General features: G+C 46.3%; 1 non-coding gene across 1 annotated transcript; it reads left to right on the forward strand.

The window, feature by feature from the left end:
• The first annotated feature begins 3,803 nt into the window (after positions 1-3,803).
• On the forward strand, positions 3,804-3,911 carry LOC131907506 (U6 spliceosomal RNA). Its single transcript, XR_009378415.1, has one exon. It is a non-coding gene; the product is annotated as a U6 spliceosomal RNA (small nuclear RNA).
• The last annotated feature ends 755 nt before the right edge of the window (positions 3,912-4,666 follow it).

Raw genomic sequence — 4,666 nt, forward strand, 5'->3', positions numbered from 1 at the left:
ACACTCGCGTCCTGCTCGCTTGCATCTTCCGGGGACTGTACCTCCCCTCCTCGTGCAACCGCCCTACTCCTCAAACTTATCCAGATCCCCTCCGCTGAACCCCATGGGTACCCTGGGAGGTCCTTCTCTCACCCTCCCGCAAAGCCCGAGAGTCTGGCTCGCACTCCAACGCATCTTCTAACTTTCTTTGCAAACACCCCCAGAACTCCGCGCGGGTTCCCACTCCGCTCCCACCTCACTGGCAGACGGCACTGCCCCCTGCAGGAAAGCCGAGGACTCGCAGAACCGCTGCGCACAACCACTCCGCCTGCGGTTCCTCAGCGCAAGATCCCATCAGTCCTTCTACCCAACCGGATGCATAAAGTGAAAGACTGGAGAAGTTTAGGAAACTTCGAAACAAGCTGAGCGGCCTTCCCTCCTCTTTCCTGTGGTGTACCAACGCATTCCTGGCCCCAAACTGTTTTTGATCACGTCCTGCGTAAGGTACTCCTGAAGATCACTTTCTCTAGAGCTGGGAAGAAATGTGAAATCCAATACTCACTGCCTTGGATTCAAAAGGGATTTTGATTGTATTCATTTTAAAGAGAAATTATCAACCAGAACTCCCAAGCTGATCATGAAGCTGCCTTGATAGCCAACAAGCATAATAAACCAATTACCCAACCAGCTTCATAGGTAAAGAACGGCTTTGAGAGAGCATTTACGAGCTGACAAGATGGCTCAGCAGGTGAGGCCCTTGCCATCAAGTCCGATGACCTAAGTTCCATGTCTCTCGTCCCCATACGGCGGCGGAAGTAGACAACAGACCCCCTTCCAGTTGTCCTCTAGCTTCTACATGTGGGCCATGCCTTATGTATTCATTCACTCACAAGTAAGCAAGAAAGATGGAGACAACGTAGCTCAGTGGTTGAGCATGTATTTAGCGTTCATGAGGTCCTTTGTTCAGTCCCCAGCGGACTAGATAGATTCACACATCTTCAGTCAGTCAGCTAGGAAAGAGGGAAGTAATGCCACTTGGAGTCGTCTATAGTAGGGAACTACTGGTGACAATATAAATTTTAAACGCAGTCTAGAAGTCAGTATGAGAATATTTTAAAATGTTTTAAACGTAACTTAAAGTTAGGTATGGTGGCTTGCACCTTTAATCCCAAAACCTGGGAGGGGAGGCAGAGGTGGGTGGATCTCTGAGAGTTTGAGGCCAGCCTGGTCTACATAGTGAGGTCCAGGACATCCAGGGATGCATAGAGAGACCCTGTCTTTATTTTTTATATATATAACTTAATTTTACATATCAGCCACGGATTCCCTTGTTCTCCCCAGACCCCCCAGACCCTGTCTTTAAAAACAAACTAACAAACACATCTTTAATCCCAGCATGGGGAGGCAGAGGCAGGAGGATCTCTGAGTTCAAGGCCAGTCTGGTCTCAATGGTAGAGAGCTGGCCTAGCATATGAGGTCCTGAGTTTAACCCCCGGGGAAGGAGAGGGAAGGGAAGGAAGGGAAAGAGGAAGGGAGATAAAGAAAATAATGAGTGAAATGATAGAACCATATTCCCTCTGAGGGTTCCAGTGAGGGTCTATCCCTTACCTCTTGCTAGCATCTGGGGCCATTGGCACTCTAACTTTGGACCACACGTTGCTAATTTCTGTTATCTGTAGTCACACTGGAGCCCCGTAATAGCATTTTGGGACCGCTCCACTAACCCAGGATCACCTATCTGCCAGGCTAAGATTGATAGATGAATCAAATCTTGAAAGCCCCCTTGACCTCATACAGGGATTAGGCCATGGACCTGTCATCTTTAGGAGTGAGCCGTTGGCAGCCTACCACACCGTCAACCTGGAAGAAATGCAAATTGAAGCAATATAGAATAGCATTTTCCTCACCTATCAGATTGGCACAGGTAGAAAGGAAGGGTGACACCCAGTGTTGGCCCCTGTGCATAGAAGCACACAGGGCTCTAGGCATGCCGTGGTAAGCTTTCTGAAAGGAAGTTTGGCAATACCTTGGAAAATCTTTAAAAGTGCAAAATGCTTTGACTCATCCTTGTACTTCTAGGATTCTGTACTAAGGAAATAACCTGGAGAGTGTGTTCACCACAGTGAAAAGCTAGAGACAGTCTTGATGCTCTGTCACAAGGAACTGTCACTTCAAATCAATTCATTCAGCAGACGCTCTGACCTTGTGGAATTGTGTTTGTTAGTGTTCAAAGAGATGTATAGCACAGGGAAAGTAATAAATTTAAAAAGTATGTGTACGCCAGGCATGATGGCACATGTGTGTAATCCCTGCTCCAGGCAGAGAGACAGGAGAGTCATAAATTCAAAGCCAGAAGTTAGCTTGGGCTGCATAGTAAGTGAAGGCTAGCCTGGGCTATGTCATGTGAAAACTTGTCTCAAAAAATTAAATAGGAACGTAAGAGATGGCTCAACACTTAAGAGTTTTATAGAGGACCCAAGTTTGGTTCCTGACACCCGTAAGAGGCAACACAACCTCCTGTAACTGAGTTCCAGGGGGTTCGAGGCCATCCTTCAGCCTGTGTAGGCATCTGCACTCATGTGTACATACAATACACTCTTGTCTACCTCCCATGTGCTACCTGGCCTAGTTTTATGCAGTGCTGGGGACCAAATGGAGGACACATTCTGTGAATGTTGAGCATGCCTCTGTTACCTGAGCTACATTCCCAGCCCTCTGTATAATCTTCACATGACAACAAAGTACATTTGTCTTAGTCAGGGCTACTATTGCTGTGATGAAACACCATGACCAAAAGCAACTTGGGGAGGAAAAGGTTTATTTCATTCACAGTTTTATATGACAGTTCATCACCAAAAGCATTGAGAGGCAAGAACTCAAGCAGGTCAGGATCCTGGAGGCAAGAGCTAATGCAGAGGCTGTGTGTGTGTGTGTGTGTGTGTGTGTGTGTGTGTGTGTGTGTATGTGTGTGAAGTGTGTGTGTGTGTAACTTACTAGCTTGCTCTCCATTGTTTGCTCAGCCTTCTTCCTCCTTTCTTTTCTTCCTTTCTCTCTCTCTCTCTCTCTCTCTCTCTCTCTCTCTCTGTCTCTCTCTCTCTCTCTCTCTCTGTGTCTCTCTCTCTCTCTCTCTCTCTCTCTCTCTGTCTCTCTCTCTCTCTCTCTGTCTCTCTCTCTCTCTGTCTCTCTCTGTCTCTCTGTCTCTGTCTCTGTCTCTGTCTCTCTCTCTCTCTCCCTCTCCCTCCCTCTTTCTCTCTCTCTCTTTCTCCTCTTAGTTTTTCTGAGACAGGGGTTTCTCTGTGTAGCCCTGGCTGTCCTGGAATTCACTCTGTAGACCAGGCTGGCCTCGAACTCAGAGACCACCTGCCTCTGCCTCTTGAGTGCTGGAATTAAAGGCATGCACCATCATCTGCTTTCTTATAGAACCCAGGACCACCTGCTCAGGGGTGGCCCACCCACAATGGACTAGGCCCTCCACATCAATCACTAATTAAGAAAACACCCTGCAGGCTTATCTGCAGCCTGATCTTATGGAGGCATTTTTTCACTGAGGTTCCCACCTCTCAGATGACTCTATTTTTTGTCAAGCTGACATAAAACTAGCCAGCACAGACACCATAAGAAAAGAAAGATACAGCTGGGTGGTGTGGTGCATGCTTTTAATCTCAGCACTCGGGAGGCAGACCCAGGTGGATTTCTATGAGTTCTAGGCCAGCCTGGGCTACAGAGTGAGCTCCAGGACAGGCGCAAAGCTACACAGAGAAACCTTATCTCGAAAAACCAAAAAAAAAAAAAAAAAAAAAGAAAAGAAAAGAAAAGAAAGATACATGCTTGCTATGGCACACATATATACTAAAATTGGAACGATACAGAGAAGATGAATATGGCCCTTGCACAAGGATGACATGCAAATTCGTGAGGTGTTCCATTTTTTTAGGGGTGGGGGCTATCTCTGACTATGCTGCTCTTGGACCTGTTTCCTTCTACTGGGTGACCTCATATGAGGTGACCTTGATATGAGGCATGTGACTAGTTTTATTATAACTTGACGAGCCATGTGTGGTTGATAAAACATGGGAGGCCTGCTTTTTACTGAAGGCAAAGAGGTGGGTCTGAAGGAGAGGGATGTGGTGGGGAGGGGCTGGGAAGAGAGGAAGGAGGGAAAACTGTGGTTGGGATGCAATATATAAGAAGAATAAATTAAAAAAAAAAAAAAACTTAAAAAAAAAAAGGAAGAAAAACCAGGTGGCGCATGCCTTTAATTCCAGCACTCGGGAGCCAGAGTCAGGCAGAGCTCTGAGTTAGAGTCCAACATGGTCTACAGAGCCTGTTCAGGATAGCCAGGGCTACAAAGAGAAACCCTGTCTTGGAAAAAAAAAAAAAAAAAAAGGCCAGTGTTTCTCATTACCATAAATTCAACTATCTAAAATATTTGAATTCAGTTCTTATGGAAAGAATAATAAATTATAATAAATTGCATCTATTCAGAATAAGAACTTACTCATCATTCAGAAATTCAATCAGGGCTTATGAGATGGCTCAATAATTAAAGGCAAGCCTAGAGACCAAAATTCAGTCCCCAGGACCTCCAGTCACCCTCTGACCTCCACATGCACACACAGATGGGTGGGTGGGTGGATGGATGGATGGATGGATAGATGATGGGGGAGAGGGGGGAGGGGGAGGGAGA

Source organism: Peromyscus eremicus, chromosome 3, assembly GCF_949786415.1.
Source record: "Peromyscus eremicus chromosome 3, PerEre_H2_v1, whole genome shotgun sequence".
NCBI lineage: Eukaryota > Metazoa > Chordata > Mammalia > Rodentia > Cricetidae > Peromyscus > Peromyscus eremicus.